Raw genomic sequence first — 21,267 nt, forward strand, 5'->3', positions numbered from 1 at the left:
AATTAACCTATACTTGCTTTCAGCGTAGGGCGCTGTTAAACACTATTAGGAGCCACACAGTTGTCGTTGAAGATCTGGAAGGAGCCACTAACATAAGTTACCCTCTTCAGGAAGTCCTCCAGCTGCTGCACCGTCATTTCCTGAACCTTGTTATTCCTAGTCGTTAAGCCCACAAGCTGCAAATGCAGGGAACTTCGAGTGCTCGGAGTTGGGTGAATTGTGGTCGAAATCAATGCAACAGTAGGCCGACCAGAAATAGCTGGGGATGCCCAGGCGTTTGATGTTCTGGCGGCGTATTGTGTTACCTGAGGTTGTGACCCCGGTGATCATATAGGCGGTGCTTCTGCAGTAGTTGTTGAGCCGCCTGCGGATGATGTGCTAATGCTTTTTCCAGGGGCCCACGTTGAACTCTTCTACCTGAGGAACCATGTTGATCAGAGTGTAGGTGGCTGCTTTGTCATCAGGATGGGTCTGGTGCTCATCTGGTCGAAGAGCACAGACTCAGAGTAGTCATCGAGGACAGCCTGTGAAACTTCTAAAGATTTTGGAGCATTTTCTGAAGGCAGCTGCTGTATCTCTCTACAGCCAGACATTGTGGACAGCTGCCAGGATAAACAGTGTAATTATTTAAATCTCAAAATAATATATATTTAAACTAGATATCAAGACCAAATAAGACTAATTCCTGGAACAATTCTCTCTGGTTTCCCATAAAAACATTCTCCTAAGTAGGTTAACTGTAAAATCCAGAAACCATTCCTACCTGTGGCTCATACATCCAAGGCACATCAGCCTTCTTGGAGCCATCCGAGCGCTTGAAGGTGTAAGCAGAATAAACAGGGATGGGGCTGAAGGTGTCGTCACAAATCGTGGTTTTCTCTCATAGAACTTGCAAATCTTTTTGAACGACTGCTGCTCAAGCCCACGAGGCAGCGAGACCATGTACAGGAACTGTTTACATCCAGGCGATAGATTTTTTTCCTGCCATCATGACTAGCAGATAGATGAGGGCTTGATCTGCTCTGCCGACAATCATGATGAAACGTGATCCACTGTGCATTCAGTCCCTCTGAAAAGCTGTCATGCTGTGTGGACTCTGTCTGCTCTGTGTAGGTCATACCATCTATGGTTTATTCTGCAAATGCTTATCTCCTTTAGTGCCCAATCCATTACTCTGTTTGAAAAGTAACAAGTAACCAGAAGCCGTCACGTTTTGGTGGGAATTATAATAATAATAATACATTTTATTTAAAGAGAGCTTTTCACAGTAATCAAAGACACTTTACAAACTTTATAAACATAGAAAGATACATACTAAAAACATAGAGTACACAACATACATCACACATTAAAAGTAATTCTTAAAAGGTGAGATTAGATTTTATTAATTGGACATTGTTATATTGGTGCAGTCTCGGATGTGTTTGGGGAGAGTTCCAGAGGGAGGGGGCAACTACGGAGAAGGCCCTGTTGCCCCAGGTCCGGTGCTTGGTCCTAGGTGGATGGGACAGGAGGTAAGCATTTATGAGTGAGGAGAAGGACTTTAGGATTTTAGATTCTATTTGATCAAATTGTTCAAAGAATCCATTACATTTAACACCTAAGATTTCCCCTAAGAGGTTTAAATGTAAAAAACGACTTTCCTGGGGGTTTGTCTGATCAACCAAATTTAGTCACAATGCTTAAGTTGTTGGGCCCCAGGTGTGAAGGGGCTTTAAAAACGTGACGTCTATGTATATTGGTTGAGATGTGGGATATAGAAATGCTCAAAATGAAAAAGTGTATTAAGAAATCTGTCTGAGCTGATTCACTTGACCAGTAACTATTTAAGATGACTGATCTAAAAAATCTGACATGTCCTCTCTCGAAAAGATACAGATAAACTAATCCACGCCTTTGTTACATCCAGACTAGATTAATATAATTCCTTATTATCACGCTCCAGCAGGAAGGCGTTAAAGACTCTGCAGCTTGTCCAAAATGCTGCCGCACATGTCCTGTAAAGAACCAAGAAAAAAGACCACATTTCTCCTGTATTAGCTTCAAACTGGCTTCCTCTTAAATCTAGAATAGAATTTAAAATTCTCCTCCTCACCTTCAAGGCCCTTAATAATATGGCACCATCCTACCTTAAAGAGCTCATAGCACCATATCCCCCCACTAGAGCAATTTGCTCCAAGAATTCAGGCTTACTTTTTGTCCCTAAAGTAGAGCTTTAAGCTACCAAGCTCCTCTTATGTGGAGTCATCTCCCAATTTCAGTTCGGGAGGCAGATACCATCTGTACGTTTAAGAGTAGACTTAAAACCTTCCTTTACGATAAAGCTTATAGTTAGAGCTGGTCCATGCTTGTCTTAGACCTGCTCTTAGTTATGCTAATTTAGGTCTAGAATGTCAGGGGACACATGAAACATGAAGCTTCTCTTCCCAGCTTATTCTTTGTGTAATGGAATATTTAATTACATTTCACAGCAAACAATTATCAATTCTGGTTCATACAATTCTACCTAGCTACGGCTAGGGACCAGAGCACCCATGTCACTTTGTCTGACTTGGGGTCAATGGCACAGAACAATGTAATCACATTTGATTTATACTAAATAAGCCCCTCCTTTCAGAGAGGTAGAATGTTTATCCAATCAGCTCTCTGCCTGTTGTCTTCAGACTTACATTTGGTCACCTCCAATCTGAATGAGAACCCCTTCGAAGATCTCACTACACATTTACATGAGGCTCTGCTTAAAGCCTGAAACATGCCTTCGTGAAACCTGTTTTCCCACAGACCCCTGCCTCTGACTGTAACACCTTTGCACTCTATCGCAGACAGTAGGATGGCCCCTGCTGTTAAGACCTTTTGTCTCAACAGAGGCACAGAGGTATCTCCAACGAATACACATCTGAGTCTGCCAAGCTGACCCCACATGTTTTCAGTCTTAAACACACAGGAACACATCAGGATAATATTTCAATCTATAACTGTCAATCCTTGCATGAAACTTAACTAAATATAAAATCTCCCATCACACTTTGTCTTCTCAATCCTTATCACATCAAAGAAAGGAAGGTCTCACCAATACAGGAAGGTCTCACCAATACATGTTACTGACTTGAGTCAGTAACATGTATTGTTACATGTTACTGACAAGGGATAAAGGGACGATAAGAGTCCCTTTGTCTTATCGTCCGCAGACACAGGGCCGCGGCTGCAGCAACATCGTGGATTATGATGGTGGATCTGTCTGTAAGAGTCTGTCCTCTCTGCAGTGATAGTGTCACCCTGTTGTTTCCCACAGTGATGCTCAGCCTGCTCTATTCTTCGCAATTTATCACTTGTATTTACTCTTTCAATCTTCAGTATGTTTTAGTGAGTGAAAAGACCATTGCCCTTACAAACATCTGTTTCCATAACAACAGCGTGACCTCTACTCTTGTGGAAACAAACACTTCCTGTATCTATCCTTCCCTTTTAGTGACTACTGTGGTCAAGAAACATTACTTTAAATAAAAGAGTAACAGTGGAGACGAGGAGGAGCTGACCATGAGCATTGTAGAGCATAGTAAAATGTACAGTATTTGCTTTTGGAATAAGGTAGACATTAGATATAAAGTTGCATAAACTTAAGATGCTCAGGTCTAAAACAGCTAGTGCTGTTCCTTTAATCCCTAAATGTTGTTACAATCTTTGTAACAGAATCGTTATTGTTAATAAATCATATATTATGCATAATAGAATTTATGGGTTCTCTTAATAGTATTTTTAACAAAAGTCCCCTGAGAGTCCAGAAGATAAGATAAAAATATCATCGCAATTAAACAGCATTGAATGAACAATAGTAAAACAAGTCATACTGTAGCCCTACACTATAAGTGAAGTTCAAATAGAGAGCACTAGAGGGTTCAGTGTGCATGGTAGTGGCTATGAACAGCCGCTACCAGCAACATCTAACTTCATTCATTGCCAGTAACCAAGGATATCCAAATGTCTCTCATGCCCGCACTGTACTTCTAGATGAGTCCCACAGCTTCTACTGCGGTTTATCATATGGTCATCAATCACTACTTCCCGTTCCCAAAATAAACTCATATAATTAAACACATCAACAGCTGGAAAGGAAAAAAAGTATCAAAATAACCATTGTAAAGTATATGATATGATTATTTATTATTTCCGGTATGCAAAGTAGTTCAGGATGTCTGGCATCTTATTTGTGATGACTCCATGTTGTCCGTGCACGGAGGGCCGCAACTCGGTGAAAACCTATTTTTACCTAACAGTTTTTTTTTACATTTAAACACCTCCAGTTATGTCCATGGGTCACCTTCCGCTCCTCATTTGGGAAGTGTGCTATAGTTACGGCGCTGCAACTATGTTGCATGCCTGTCAGAACACAAGGACAGACGTTGGAGACACCGATATAATGCTTTGAGCAGCATCAGTTTAGTGAGAACGATGACGTTTCCTGTCACAGCTGTTAGCTTTGTTGGGTCTTTGTCATGTAAATGCATCCACAGGGAGCTGTTAGAACCCGTTCAAACAAGAAACCAGGTTTGTCTTCCTGATACCAGTCAAGAAACTCAACCAGGTAAAAATCTACGTAGTTGAGTGGAGGTCTTCTAACAAACATTTAGTGAGTGGGTGCAGACCTCCTCATTGTTTCTTTAGCCCCATCGGAGGTAACATGGCTCCATCCAGACACAGACAACAACACTAGTAGCAACCAATCACTCGTTATCTCCACCGCGGAAATATGCGACCAATCAGCTGTCTGAGTGCTTCAACTAATGCATGCCGTACGACCAATCAGCTGTATGTCTGGGTCTGCTGGGGAAACAAATGGCCAATAAGCTGCCTTTCCTCCTTTACACGGACCGACTGCTGGACCAATTAGCCGCGTGTCTGGCTGTACCGACGGGGTGAGTGTGTGTCGAGGCCCAATCAGTGGTTTAGAGCTGCTTGCCGGTGCCGGGGACTGGTGGTGAGGAGACGCTACAGCGCTGTCAGGACCGGACCGTGAACCCGGAGACGGTACACACTGACGCGAACGGAGACACAGGTGAGTCCGAGGATGCTCGCGGGGCCTGGCTCCGGTTGGGGATGTTTTGAAGTGGCAGCGAAGGGGTTTCTATGGCGGCAGCACGGCGAGTAGTGCCGTTGTGCAGCCGATGGATACGCTGATGTGCTGATAGACAATAGAGCGGCTTCTTTTCGCTATTTATTGATGCAGACTGACATGTCGGCGACCAGCAGCCGTCGCCTCGAGCTATCCATCCACATTTAAATGTCTGGAAACGCAGTAGAAACATTTAGGTTGGTCCAAATCCTCCCCCGGGCTCCGTTTTTCGATAATAACCGAGCTGTTACCGGAGATGTTTGAATTACGGTGTGATGGGAGCGTTGAGCTGAATGCCTCCAGTCGGTTTCATTGTTTGATCCAGAGTCTCTAGGGGTTAACAGACTGGAGAAAGAGGCAACCTCTCCAAATACTTGTTAATGCTCGTTTAAAGGGCATCTGGATGAGATGGGATGTTCTGACGGTTGTAACGGGCTGAAGCTGTGCGAGGTGGCGGATTGGACGTCGTTAGGAGGAGGCCGGGGCTGCTGATGGCTCCGAGCAATTAGGAAGAAAATTTTGAAATGCATCAGCCATTTACGTAGAGACTCAACTGGCTTCATATGCACCTAAATGGCTGCCTGGCGCCTGACCGCACAACCAACACGTTACTGTAAGGGCAAGGCTTTATTCAGGCTGCGCGGTGGATTAATGGAGGTAGATGTCTGGATGACGTTAGAGACAAAACGGGAATCAATATTTAATGTGTTCTGCCTATTATTCTGCAGTGTAGAGGAGCTCATTTTGTGTCTGCTGCTGCACTGCTCCTCCACATTTACATGAGTCACAGGCAGATGGATTCGCATCTGACTGCTATCCCTGTCTCTGTCGTTCTGCTATGCAGTCTTTGAGGTGGAGATAGGTTCAATGAAGTGAAGAGAGAACGTCAAATTATACCTTCCTCCATTGCAAGCCATTAACAGGAGCTGGTCATGCCAGGCTTCGGTTAGATATATTGATGTAGTGCCATACACAGCAACTGCAGGTAAGGGATAAAAACGTGTATTTTTGTCACTGGGAAAGTTGACAGACAGCAGCATAGTCACTTTCACTCTGCTCAGCAGTGTATCACTTTCAACCAGCTGGTTGTTTCTAGTGGTGTCTCCTTCAGGACACATTGCTCACTTCACAGATGTGAGCGTGGAGGTACAGCAGCCCCACAGCCTTTGGTTGTGAGATAAAAGTTGGCAGACCTTGACAAACTCAGCCCTCTACTCACGTAAAAGTGGGTCCATATGAATGAAAGGTCCTTGCAGTTGAAGAGTGTGAATGAACTGTAGTATTCTCAATGGTGGAGTCCTTCCATTTCCTATTTCCAGCTCAGAGTCCCCTGGCAGCCCCAGCAGCATACATGAAAAATGAAGCTTATCGTACTGTATGACAGATTTTACAGTGCGTGTAGAGTACTGCAACATAAATTGATTAATATACAGTCAATGCACTTAGTTGTCCATGTTTTTAAGCCCCTTCAACTGTTCCTGGTTTGAATATTTGATGTTGTTTGTATGGGTATATATCAGGAGACTGGATTTTAATCTATCGATCAATAAAATTGTATTTGTAAAGCCCAAATTCACAAATCACAATTTGTCTCACAGGGCTCCCAGGACAGACAGAAGTGCAATAGATGCTCAGTGTAACTGAACACATCAACAACATGATTTGACGGCATTGACCAGAAGAAACAGTTTGTTACATAATGGAAAACTGTATCAATGTTTAAAGTATTTATGTATTAGAAAATGTCTGATAGAGATGAAGGGAGCAGCATGACAACTAGGGATGGGCGTTCGATTAAATAGTCTTCTTCATCGATCGTCGGGAGAATTAATGACGAATTTTCGATTAATCATTCATATTTCCAAGTTCAAAAATTCACTATGTATAGGCTATATTAAAATGAAGTGAAAAAACAAAGCGTGTTTTCGCATTGAGATCTTTATTACAAGATGAACAAAATATGCGCTGCCGTAATCTTAAGCAGCGGAGCCGACAGCTAGAAGCCGGAGCTAAAAAACACAACTGACCATCGTTTTTTTCCCCTCCAAAATAATAATAATAATAATATAAAAAACATCATGTTAAACAACAACTTAACCACATCTCTATAAAACTTAGGTCTGACATGTTTGGCCAGACGTAACTCAAAACGATCAAACAAGGCACCGAGTCGAGAACGCTTCATAAAAATAACCAGTAGCTCTCATACAACCTCAGCACCAGCCTACGGGTTTGTGTTGCGAAATATGAGCGTGTTAACATCCTCTGGGGTCAGACGGGAACGCAGCCTGGTGACCGTCAGTCCAGCCACCGGAAAAACTCGCTCTGAGGGGACTGACTCCAATCCTTAAAGGGGAAGTTCACCCGGTAAGGAACATTCACTCATCCACTAACCACTATGCCTTTGCAGGGGTTGGTGAAGTGTTTGAGTCCAAAAAACACTTTTGGAGTTTCAGGGGTAAACGATGTTGCAGCAGAATTTAATACAATTGAAGTTATTAGTGACCAAAGCTTCAGATGTAATAAAACAACAGAAAAACCTAACATGCCTCCATACTGCTCCTGTGGTGTTATCTTAAGGCAGGCGCATGCGTCTGCGTTTTCACTGGCCCGCAAGCGCAAGAGCTCTTCCGGGCCCCTTATGTGCTTATGTATCCCTTCTTAAGTGCATCGCCCAATTTTTCTGACTATACAGCAAAGCTCTGCGAGCCTCACGCAGCCCGCAAGGGATGTGATTGGTCTGCTAACTACATCCTTTCCGGAGTCGCATTTCCAGTTTCATGCCACATAATACCGGCAGAAACTACGAAAGATTTCGAAGAACGAATATGGACCAAATAGAACGGCGTTTGGCAGAAGAGATCCGAAAGTATGACCACTTGTATAACCCGTCACTGACTGGCGGATATGTCCTCCAGAAAAAGGCTATGAGGAGCCGGAGTGGCGATGTAAATAAACAGTCGACGAAGAAGAAAGAAGGCGTCTCTAAGGTCGTCTTCGACAAACGCGTTACTCCGCCTAGTGTTCTGGCAGGGAATTGCTTTGTAACACACGCAACGGTTTGAGAAGCAAGAATGACAAAGAGTCCTTCGACACAACTGCGTGAAAAGCCGCAGACGCAGTTGCAGAAGCATGCGCCGGCCTTAAGTGTCTGCAAGCCACGACATTCATATTCCATTAGAAACTGTCCTTCACATCGTGTTTTAGCCTAATTGTACACTGATATCCTCTGACGGGGTGCATTCAGGGACCGTTGGAAATGCTACGGTCCGACCTCTGGTGGACGTTAACGCTTAAAACATTTTGTACATGACCTCTTTTCGAGTCAAATATGAATGTCGGGGCACTTGGATGACAACACAATAGCAGTATGGAGGCATGTTATGTTTTTTCTGTTTATTACGTCTGAAGCTTTGGTCAGTAGTTACTTCAATTGTAATGGATTCTGCTGCAGCACTGTTTACCCCTGAGACTCCTAAAGTTTATTTGATTGTGATAATAATGGCGGATCCTGTGTAGGGTTGCAAAATTCCTGGAATATTCAAAGTTGGAAACTTTCCATGGGAATTAACAGGAATATACGGGAATATACAGGAATATTCAGGAATATTCAGGAATATACGGGAATTAACGGGAATAAACTAGACATTTTGTGGGTAATTTATACTAACTGTATTAACCTTTTAATATACAGATAAACATTTAGTTTTGTCATAGGCTGATTTGAGCCTTTGGGAAACTTTGGGCACTTGACTATATGCTTCTGCATCTTTGTGTCATTCTTAACATAGGTCTTTACACAGTATTTGCAAATGTACACAGCCTTTCCTTCTACATTGGCTGGGGTGAAATGTCCACACACATGAGATAGTGGAAGTGTTCTGTAGAATAAGATGAGTAAAAAAGCTGGTAAAAAAACACTAAAGCAATGGTAGAGATATAAAAATATTTTTAAATTGATGGATAAATGAATAGAAATAGGCTAGATCAGACATTGGCCAAGTAAATAAAAAAAAAAGTAACAATTTAGTGACACTTAAATGGCACTTACTTATAGCACTTTGTAGTTTTATTTAATTTTTAAGGAAATTTTACTTTCTTGCTTCATGTTCTGGGTTTGTACCCTCGGTGTTGAATGCACTTATTGTAAGTCGCTTTGCATAAAAGCATCAGCTAAATAACATTTGTCCGGGAGTGTTGTGTATAGGGCTCGAAAGGGCACATAATCTCCTTCACTTTTTTCGCTTTGCCCTGTAAGACAATGAGTGCCGAGTGTTTAACATGGAGTGGACAACAAAATACTTTTTCACTGAAGTCCAATCGAAGGCTGTATGCCTGATATGCTAGAAACTGTTGCAGTTTTCAAGGAGTACAACATCAGCCGTCACTTTGCTACGAAGCAAGGCTAGAAAGCGGTCAACGCAAGGACGGGTGCCTAAGGCTAAGAGGTTGGCGGCTTATTTACAGACTCAGCAACATTTTTTTCACCGACAAACTGCAATTCAAGAGTCAACTACCAAGTTTTGTTAAATTGCCTTGCAAATAAAGGCTTTGCTATTTGTTAAAGGCCAAATCATTTCATGTAATGATTTTTCCATTTCATCTATATTAGTTCACAAAAACACTCCATCCATCTTGTCCTGGCCCGGCCCCTCTGTCAAATTTTAGAACCCATTGTGGCCCGTGAGTCAAAAAGTTTGCCCACCCCTGGGCTAGATGAACAGATGAACCATCCTCAATCAGCATGCTAATATATTTCCCCCAGTAATATCATCGAAACTTACCTGACTAGTCCTGCACACAACAGCAGGCCTCGATAGCCCTGCTGTAGTGTGCAGGATGCTGGGAATTATCTGTACATGTGATGGAAGAATGCACAGTGTAAGGTTGAAATTCAATAGGCAGCGTGTGCTGCATTCCATACATCTTAAAATAGAGTTTTGAATGATGTTTTTATTGCTCAGCGCTTAATTCCGATTTTTTTTTTTTTTCAAAATTCCTGAGCTCAATATTCCTATGGAAAGTTTCCGGACATTTTACGCACCTTTGCAACCCTAATCCTGTATCATGTTGGCATCTGATTATGGTGGTGGACCACGATGGAGGTGGCAGCTGATAGTGGATCCTGATGGCGGCAGTGGACAATGACTGTGGACTACATTGGCATCCGATCTGGCAGGTGGATCCTGATCGTGGTGGCTGCTGACATGGACTTGGGTTAAGGGCAGAGGATGTCGCTCCTTGTTAAGCCCTATGATACAAATTGTGATATGTGAATATGGGTTATACAAATAAAATTTGATTGATCGATCTTTGGAGGGTCGCACAGACCTCCATGTCATAGCAAATGGTTTCCTGACTGCTGTTAGGTCACGGGATGAAATTCGCAGAGAGATTGTATGACCTAATGCTGGTGCAGTGGGCCATGGGTTCCCCCTGGTGCAGGACAATGCTAGGCCATACACACTACTGAGTCTCATTATGAGTTGCTGTGATAAAATTCAGGCAAGTTTGATCAGCCCATGATTAAAACATTAACACTGCCAGAACAGTATTTTATAAATGGTTGATGGTGCACACGGTAGATCAGAGATAAAGTCCCCTTGGCTTGTGATGTGGACCAGCCACGTGTACCATACAGAGTTGTATACGAAGCTTAAAGCTAATGTTTGCAATAGACTTCAGAAGTGAGCATTATGGTGGAAACGAACATATACTGTATCTGTGTGTATTTTTCAAACTCTTGTATGTACAATAAGCACATTTGTAAAATATGTTTTTTCATTGCTGCTGAGGGAGAAAAGCATAATAGCCAGAGTAGGTCTAATGTTAGGCCCTCAGTAAGCTCAGAACCAAGTATTTGTAAGATCAACAGACAGTATCTGGAACCTCCCTTCAAAGGTCTTTACTATACAGGTTTTTTTTCATTCGTGACACAACTACTACTTGTGAACAACTGTTCACAACTGACTTGAAAGATGAGCTATCTAGATATTTGTGTTTAAGCCCCATTCAGTTCTAACATAAATAAAATACAGTTAATTAACACAGAATTTTTGTAGAGCAGTCAGGGAAGCAGTGGGATACAGCGTGCGTGTGTGCGTGTGTGCGTGTGTGCGTGTGTGTAACATTTGCCTGAGGCTATGGCCAAGCTAATTAGTGGGGTTCCGTGTATAGGCAATATGTCATTTTCATTTCAAATTGATGCAAACGTTTCGTTTTCACTTCTAAGATGTTTGTAAGGGTCTATAGAACAATTTTGGTCCGAGGGCCAGACTTGCCGGTCAAAAAATTGCCCTCTAGGGGGTGTTGTTGGCTCCGAACCTACCACCAGCCTTAATAAAATATGGTAGCTGTTATAATTCTTGATCAGATTATCTGATCTGAACATAATAAGTATGTATTGATTCAGGATCAGGAGTAGCAACTGATATCTTTATAATATGACCGATATAACCCATATGTATACGAGTGAGGCAGGATTGGTCCACTGCTACCTTCTTCTGTATGTGAGTTTATGCTTAGACATTCTTGGTCCCAGGCGTCTGTGTTGTAGGAAACTGAAAAAGTGAAATCCCAATTCTATGGAAGTATGAGGTAGCAGTACGTGATGTGAGATTATGATCCAGGTTATCCATGGCTGCAACTCTGAATATGCACTAACTCAAATTTTTATGATTTTTTTTTTTTTTTTGCGCTGTTCCTTGTTCGATCTCCAATAGCCTTTGCAAAGCTTCACGCACTGAACCTTTCCTCAAGAGGCTGAGTTTTGACTCGCATGTTAGAATTAAAAGTTGATACTGGTTTTCAGATGATATTCAGTTTTCCCATTAATACGTCTTTAACACTGAAATTAGCAGTAATCAATCAATCAATTAAAAAAAAAATCAATCAATAAAACTTTATTTGTTTAGCTCTTATCACAAATCACATGCTTTGATCTTAACCCTCAACAGTATTAAGGAAAGGTATTTCTTTTCCTGAATTGATCAAAGGAATGAACAAAGGATCATAGGAGCAAAGGAAGTGACTATGATCTTTGTTAATGTTAAAGATCAAAGTTGCACTTTCTGGATCTATAAAGGTGCAGAAAACGTCATCATTCTGTGTCTACAATCCTGAAGAGAGCCGAAGCATTTTGAACTCTCCACGATCCTCAGTCGAACTTGAGTCCATGTTTCTGTCTGTGCTTCATCGGAAGTAGATCTGCTCCGTTTGGCAACCATGCAACGCCAAGACATCGTGCCGAGCTTCCGAGCCGAACTGCTCCGAGCCATAAGTCAGATTGAGGCTCTCAAAGAGGGAAACTCAACTCTAAAGGAGCTGGTCGAGCAGCTCAAGGAGCAGGTGAAAGTAGGAGAAGTTCTCTTACAAAAAGAGAAGAAGAAACGACGTCGTCGCTTCAGGGCCTAGATATACTGCAGGGAAGACCTCAGTGTGTGTCAGGCCAAGTGTGAGACCTTGGAGGCCAGTCTGCCCCAGGAGCCGGCTCAGCCTGAAAGAAGCCGAAGCAGGGAGGTGGAGGTTGACCAGGAAAAGCAGGCTCTGAAGGAGGTCAAACTGCTCAAGACTGTACAGAGGAATCTTAAAGATGAGCTGAAGAAGAAGGACAAGCTTCTTCAAATCACCCCCTACCTTAACTGCCCGGCCACGCTCACGGTCAAAGAAAAGGAGGTCAAGAAGAGTCAGGTGAAGATACAGGCGCAGAGGCTGCGGAAGGAGAAGACTCTGACTGAGGGAGTGAGCAGCAGGAAGGTTGAGGCCGTTGAAAAAGAAAACCAGACTCTGAAGAAGCAAGTTGACAATCTAAAAGATGAACAGTAAACTCCAGGAGGAGGTCAAACGTAAGGAGGAGCTGGTGAAAAAGGAAATCAGGAAACGACAAGCTTCTACCAGGTCGTGCCTAGACTGCCAGCACAAGCTCAGTGAACTGGAGAACGAGCCTGAGAACGTAGAGAGGATTTATGGACAGAAATGTCGAGCAGCTTGAGGCGCTGAAGGTGGAGGACTAAGATGAACTCCTGAACCAGGAGACAGATCAAACTCCAAAGATGATAGGAATGATACGACGTTTGCCCTGAAACCACTCACCCTTTTCCTTCACACCTTCTTACCCCACCCACTACCTACTCCTCCCCTCCTCCCCCTGCCCACCTTCCACTCCCACCCCTTTCTCTCCCACCCCTCACCCCTTTCCTATTCCCCAAAACAAACCCCTCAATGGCAACCTCCAACCAATAATGTATATCAGTGGTTCTCAACCTTTTTTCAGTGACGTACCCCCTTCGAAGAAAAAATTCTGCAGAGTACCCCCTAACCAGCGCAAAGCATTTTAAAACTCCATCAATGTCCATAACATTGCTCATTTTTAGTTGTCTCTCTTGAACTATTTCGAAATAAAAAGATATAAAAAATAACTATTATTATCTCAATATAAATAAAGATTTGTGCACATCAAAATAATTATCAACTTAAAGTGACCTCTTTTGGGATCATAATAAAGATATGTTCTCAAACTGAACTCATGAACTTAATAATAGCTAAACACTTCTTCCCAAAAAATAAATCATTAACTTAGTTTTAAATAAAAGATTAGCTCAAAACATATTTTTTCAATATTTATCATCTTAAAATATCTTCTTTAAGGATCGAAAAGAATACTGACCGGAAGCTTGTTTCCCTCTGATTCGGGGAGGCTTTTCGCATCGTGTCTTGAGATGACCTGAATTCAGAAAGTTTCCTCTTAAAAAACTCAGGTGGCTTACCAACATGACTTTCATGTTTTGTCTGGAGATACCGCTGAAGATGTGGTGGCTTAATGCCACTGTTGGCTAATCTCTCCCAAAAGAAAAAACAAAAAGTGTAAATAACCCAATCTATGTTATTGTTATTGAAGTGGCTTTCTGTTATTTTATTGTGAAATATTTGCTCGCTTTAAGGTCATACAATTTCATTTCCGCTTTTGAATTACATGCTTTTATTTTGAAAGGGTACCGGTAGAGACGCGGACTTGTTATGAATCATTAACTTCACAACGGAAAACTTTTACGTTTTAGCGAGGCTCCGAAGAGGCACAAGCTCTCACGGTGTTGTTTAGGGAAGGCTCTCTGCTCTGGTTTCGCCTTCTTTGGTACTTGTCCCTCCGTGTTTCAGCAGCATTGCTGTTTTCAAGGCAGGTGATGACAGTTGATGACAGGTGGCATGTGCCAGGTTGGGTCAAACCATCGGTATGGGGGAGACTCTGTTTTTTTAGGATAATTAAATTGAAAAGCCTACTGAATATAACGTTTAGTTCATGAACTTACACTTATATTTTATTGAATGTTTGTTAAATAACAATTTTTCAAGGATTTTTGGATGGTTGCTAATTTTAAATATATAAAAACAAAATCTCAAGTACCCCCTGGAGTACCTTCAAGTACCCCCAGGGGTACGCGTACCCCCATTTGAGAATCACTGATGTATATAATAGCAGATGTATAACATCTACCTGTGTGTATTTTTCTGTATATAAAATAAATAATTCATAGTTCTAATCAATTATTACATTGCCATTGTTTTTTTCTTTCTGTATTCAAATATGTCACAAGATGACAATAAAAGTTCACCTATCGTTAATTAGTGTGTGAATCACTGTGGTGATGAGTTGAGTCTTCTTAAAGAGCACTGGGTCCACACCAGTGCTCCCTTCACATACATTGTTATCATTTACTTAATCTTAATCTATAAATTTATTTAAAAAAAGGTATGGAAATTGGTAGCCACCTTATTTTTTTGCTATACCATAATTTTCACAACTTCCATATTTGAGCAAAAGTTCATTCCCAACATAGTACTGACTTGCAAAAGCAATAAAAAATATAATATCATAGCAAATGTAAGAAAATTAAGACCTTTTAAAAATATATATATTTCCGATTTTTGCGATTTTAGAAAATGGGCCTAACATTTTTTTTTTCATCTGGTTTCTCAGACCAAAATGGTTTCATAGACCATTATGTTCAATTTAAAAAACAAAACAAAACTTTTGCATCAATTTGAAATGACTGACTGCCTAGGCACCCCACTAAATAGGTTCTTCTTTTAAAATGCATCACTTTTCCTTTGTGTACGCCTGGCATCCACAGTACTCTGGACATCAGACAACTGGAAACACGTTTTAGAACCTTTTAAAACCAACAATGACTTTGGAAATGATGGAAATAATGACAGACACCCACTTTCACTTCCTGTTGGGATCTTATCAGTCACAAGTCAACTACCAGTGGTGAACAGATCATGAATAACGAATTACAAATATTTGAGAGCACTTACTTTCATGAACAGTTCCACCACATCGTCAGTCCAAGAAAAGCAATCCCTGCTCTTACTTTTCACCATTGCTGTTCATTATACATCGTATTTTGTGCACCATAGCAACCATGTGTAGAGAAGATTGTCTGCTTCCTGTTTACACTGATAGCACTAGTTCCCAGTGTATGTGAATGTGTTAGTATGGACAGAGGGTATAATGGGCTGATAACAACTTAAAGTGTCACTTACCTTGATGGCCTGTTGGACGCTGAGGAATGCTTAGTTGGAAATGGCCCTAAGGCTATAGGAAGCTGTAGCCGCTACACAATAAGTGATGCATCAGACAGACAGTTGAAGGTTTGAAGTTGCCTACCTTTTATAGGTCTTTTTCACCATCGGCATTTTGTCTCAAAGCATGTTAATAATAACCTTAATGATGGCTGTACTCTTTTCTCTTTGGCCGCTAAATGCTCTACCATGTTCACCAGCTGCTCTTTCTGACTGTCTACTGAGCAGATATCTTAAGGGAAAGTTGCTTCATCAGTGTCTGTCGCCTGTAGTTTATTTTCAGCTGGAAGCAGATTGTGTGAGCTGTTTAACTACACTTAGCTAAAAGAGGCTAAATACTCAGTAAATGTAGATAATAATTCATAGAGATTCATTGCAACGAATTTCACCTTTTACATCACAAACAGCCATTTGATCCCTTGCATCATATTGATTATAGCACATGTTCAATATGATAGACCGGGGTGACACTTGATTGTATAACACAAAATAATTGAATGTGCTGAAAATGGATCTTTTTATTTCCATTAATAGAAATACTTATCACAGTGATCTCTTGTTTCTTGAGTCATCTTCTCACCTGTCCGATCATGTCAAACCATTTCAGTTCTAAATTTATAATTAAAAAAAATCTGCTTTACAGTCTTACAGTCAGGACCTTCAGTATTTTTGATCAAGAAGCTATTAAAAAATGTGTGCCAAAGTCTGTAGGCTAGCATCTTTATATCAGTGTGTCAGAAACACATTTAATACTACCGATCTATATATAAGTGTTATTATATTGGACTCAGTATCAGCATATATACATAATATCAAAAGATTCAGGTTAAGACTGAGGCCAAACACACTTAATCAGGCCACCCCTTGCAAAGGCTAGATCCATGCCATCACATGACAACAAGCATACACTGGGCAAGCCAATGTAGACTGAAAGGCATTAGTGTGCCGATGTACACAGGATTATCCATGTTGAGTTCTTCACTGATGTTGTTTTTTTACTTCTGGAATGGGGTCATGTGATTGGAGCCTGGCGAATCGGTGAAGGACAAGTCATGACCAAAATAGCCATTCAGCAAGTGTCTAATATGATTGTTTCCAAAAAATGGCAGTTTCTGCCTCTCCAGACAAAAATTCTGCCCCGTAGTGTTGCTAGCAGTGTTTCCAAACGTCTATGTTTAAGCAGCTACAAAACTCCAGTCATGTGGACACACTTAGGCATATATTTTGGCACTTATTGATTTGTGTCTTTTTAATGAATGTGTAAAGCAGGGGAGTGGTGTGTGTGGTTGAAGGAAGAGCTTAATTTGTCTCGGTTGTAGAAGTGGCCTAGCAGTCAGAGGCAGTGCAGATGTGACTAATCCAGCCAGTGAATAAGCAGTGTGCACATCATTGCTGCATTGCTGTGCTGCTGCGTTTAGCCAGGTGCTCCACAAGGTCACCTCAGTCAACTAGTCTGAATGCAATTCTCCCAATCCTCCCTTTTACATTGAAGGGCACTTCCAGGATCAGGGATCCAAAATGTCACATAGGGTGTTTCTGCAGGAATACAAATTACTATTTTAATTTGATCATTACCAAACACAGATTATGTTTTTCTGAAAGGTGCAGATCTTAATCAGTAGTGTAACATTAATACTGAAATGGGCAAGTGTTATTGTGTTTGGCTGTGTACAGGCAACATTTTGTTCTGAATAAAACACAGAATATCATAAAACAATAGGTTGTACAACATTAGGATTACGTGTCATTCACATTTGAGTCAAAGCCGCATTGGAAGCAGGAATTTAGTACTGGTACCTTTTTCAGGACTAATGTAATGGTAAATGGCCTGTATTTATAGTCTTAATTTCTAAGTGCTTTCTCAAAGCACTTTATAGAACAGGTTTTGCTATTAATACACACTCACACATCGGCGGCTGTGGCTGATTGATAGAGTGGTCGTCCTCCAACCTGAAGGTCGGCAGTTCGATCCCCAGTCTGACCTATCTGCATGCCGAAGTGTCCTTGGGCAAGATGCTGAACCCCCGAATGGCCCCCCATAGAATAACTAAGTGCTGCAAATAGATGCACTGTATGAATGTGTGTGTGTGAATGGGTGAATGAAGGACTGAACTGTAAAGCGCTTTGAGTGGTCATCAAGACTAGACAAGCACTATATAAATACAAAGCCAAAGCCATTTACACACACAGTGCATCTATGGGCAGCACTTTTTCCATGAGACTGGCACATGAAGGCATTTTGGGGTTCATTATCTAGATTACGACCCGCTCTACCCGCTGTAGGTTGCATAGTAAAAATTGTAATGTTTGCCATAGTATGCCATAATATTGGTTCAATACTAGCGTTTCAGACTTGCTCAAATAACTTGCATACTAAATAGCATGTCGATAAGAAATTTCAGACACAGCCAGTGGCTCAGGGTTAATAAAAGCTAATGTCAACCAAGAAGGTTAAAAAAGCCCAGTTATCTCCAACAACCACTTAATTCAACTAGATAAATAGCTATCTGAAGGCTGCCCCACATTAAGTGCCATTGTCTACTGAAGATTTAGTTTCAGTGGTGCTGGCTTCTGATTTTCAGGTTAGATGTTTCCCTGGCCACCTTTGCATTTTGCATCACATGTAGGTGATTTCAGTACCTGACCCTACATAACGGTGTGATACACATTAATGTAGCATCCATGATTGTAACATGTCAGTAGGGATATGTCTGTTCAAACATTTTTTTACTAAAACAAGAATGTAAGACCAGGAGTAAGCACCATGTTGTTGAAAAAAAGAATAATATCCGACTGTCATTTAGGCTCATGAGGAGGTTAGGTGGGATCATCAATCGATAATATATATATACATGTGTGTATGTTAATTTCTGACCTAAGGAAGACAATCTGTGGTTGAAACATTGTCTCAGTCATGTAAACAGGAAAAAGTAGTAGTAGTAGTAGTAGTAGTAGTAGTAGTAGTAGTAGTAGTAGTAGTAGTAGTAGTAGTAGTAGTAGTAGTAGTAGTAGTAGTAGTAGTAGTAGTAGTAGTAGTAGTAGTAGTAGTAGTAGTAGTAGTAGTAGTAGTAGTAGTAGTAGTAGTAGTAGTAGTAGTAGTAGTAGTAGTAGTAGTAGTAGTAGTAGTAGTAGTAGTAGTAGTAGTAGTAGTAGTAGTAGTAGTAGTAGTAGTAGTAGTAGTAGTAGTAGTAGTAGTAGTAGTAGTAGTAGTAGTAGTAGTAGTAGTAGTAGTAGTAGTAGTAGTAGTAGTAGTAGTAGTAGTAGTAGTAGTAGTAGTAGTAGTAGTAGTAGTAGTAGTAGTAGTAGTAGTAGTAGTAGTAGTAGTAGTAGTAGTAGTAGTAGTAGTAGTAGTAGTAGTAGTAGTAGTAGTAGTAGTAGTAGTAGTAGTAGTAGTAGTAGTAGTAGTAGTAGTAGTAGTAGTAGTAGTAGTAGTAGTAGTAGTAGTAGTAGTAGTAGTAGTAGTAGTAGTAGTAGTAGTAGTAGTAGTATGCTCTGTGTGTCCTGCACCAGATGGGTTAAAAGCAGAAGTTAAATTTCCCTACCTGCATGAGTGTGCCTTTGCATGTCTGTGCATGTGTTTGGGACTAATGAATGCATCTTAATCGTAGTAGTAGTTGTGTTAAAAACAAGACACACTTACTGTTCTCTGTCAGCATAGTTCTCTCATGTACTGACCTCAGAACAGTGCTGACAGCCGGTGCTTGCTGCACCCTTGGATGTGGTCTGTTAATATTAGCTTTCTGAAAGCCAAACTACAACAGTAGAAGAGGAACAGTGTGAGGCCAAGGATGTTTTGTCTATTGCAAATCTTCTGCTGTGGCCTCAGTCTTTCCTCTGCTATGGACAAGGTAATGAGGTTGTGATAAGATAGAAGGCACCAATAATGAACCTCATAAAACAAAGACATTTTAGTTAGTTTCCGTTAGCAGCTTTTCCTTACTCTTGTTGAAGGTTAAGGGCAGAGTATGTCACACCTTGTCAAACCTTGTTAAAAAGCTATGAAACAAATTGTGATATCTGAATATGGGCTAAACAAATACAAATTGATTGATAGATTGATATTCCAGCAGTGTTCCCAACCCTTAATCAAATGGCACCTTAAATAACTGATATTTGGCCTGTGGGATATGACCAAAATATCATGTCTGTATTAAAATAGAGATTATGTTTCGTATCTATGTGTCTTTCTTCATGTGTCTTGTCGGGCCTCTTCAGCGTCTGACTCTGGGCTTTGTTTTGACCGCTCAACTGTACTTTTATGTGTATCATCTGTTGACTCTGTACTGACATGATTCCTGTGTAGGTGCTAAAAGAGGTCAGTGGTATTTCAAGGCTCTTGTGTGGACTGGTCTGTGGTCATTTTCTGGTCAGTGTCAGTCTTTTCAGACCCAAATCCTGTCGGTATAATCAAAGTCACCCTTTCTTTAGATAAAAGCTCCTTGTTCTGTCCACACTGGTCACAGTCCTTCTGTTCTGAATGACCTCGTTGTGTGTCACATTCACTCTCCTCCCTGTTTATTTTTGTTCGCTTCATGCAGATTCCCTGCCTGAATCAGTGTTGTGTGGAAGAATGCAAAGATCCTTCCTTTAAAAAAAATTGTTAAAGTGATATGTCGAACAGTGAAATTAAAGGTAGATGTTTGTTAGCACTTGACATATCTGGTCTTTTTTTACAGGCATATTGTCCCATTTGCTCCACATTGTCTGCAAACCAGCACTAGCATCCAACAAAGATTCATTGGTTCTTCAACTACTCCATAATGCAGTGTAATGGGATGGGGAATTTGGTCTCTACTCTAGCTTTGTGTAATTCACTGATGGTGTCTGTCAGGGATTAGTACATGTAAAATACTGTACGGATGAGTTTTGTGTTTTAACATGTATGTGCTCATCTGGTTCTTTTTATTGTCTGTGGCATATTTTTCTCTGTGCCGTTTGTTGATACTCCGCCTGGCTGCCATGTTCAGCCCCATTTTAAAATGTCTGTCTACCTTTGTGTGCCTCGCTCTGACTAAATGGCTCATGTTCCCGCTGCTTTTTTTCTTTCTTATTTTTTCCTCTCATTTGGCTGGTGAAACAGTGCATGCCCCACCCTGTGGTCTGAAGTTCTGCTCTCACTCTTTTCTTGTCAAAGTGCCAGCTCCTGAAGAAAGAGATTTTCCTCTTTCTGCTCTGAAAACACAGCGCTTGCTCCTCCCACCCTGGCTCTCTCTCTCTGACTGTCTTACTGTGTGACGTCTTGACCACTAACGGCTACATATTAAGAGATAATTCCATACCCTGAGGTTACAAACCGGCTCAGACTGGCTCAGTGCGTTTTGACTGCGCTCTGTTCCCTGGGTTAAAATAAGTGCATTAAAAAATGGAGAGAGAAGAAAATTACGTCTGTGCCTTTGTTCAAGGAACACAAAACTAATTTAAACACCGACAAGAAAACACAAACCTCTGTCGCCTGACAAGAAGGTATCATCAGCCTTGCCCTCCTGTAAATAGTTAGTCTCATTTTACCTCAGGGAAAAAAATAACACCATTTTCATTTTTTTCTGATAGTGGCGTTTGATAAAGGAAACACTGAA

General features: G+C 41.1%; 1 protein-coding gene and 1 pseudogene across 2 annotated transcripts in view; one reads left to right on the forward strand and one right to left on the reverse strand.

Annotated features, from left to right (window-relative positions):
• Positions 1-35: 35 nt before the first annotated feature.
• LOC133972765 (uncharacterized) lies at positions 36-2,248 on the reverse strand (annotated as a pseudogene).
• A 2,700-nt stretch (positions 2,249-4,948) lies between these two features.
• gatad2b (GATA zinc finger domain containing 2B) overlaps positions 4,949-21,267 on the forward strand; it is a 52,861-nt gene continuing 36,542 nt past the window's right edge. For both annotated transcript variants that reach the window (XM_062409905.1, XM_062409906.1), the window contains exon 1: positions 4,949-5,053. The gene's annotated coding sequence lies outside the window, so the exon portion shown is untranslated. The remainder of the gene's footprint in view (positions 5,054-21,267) is intronic.

Source organism: Platichthys flesus, chromosome 17 (assembly GCF_949316205.1).
Source record: "Platichthys flesus chromosome 17, fPlaFle2.1, whole genome shotgun sequence".
NCBI lineage: Eukaryota > Metazoa > Chordata > Actinopteri > Pleuronectiformes > Pleuronectidae > Platichthys > Platichthys flesus.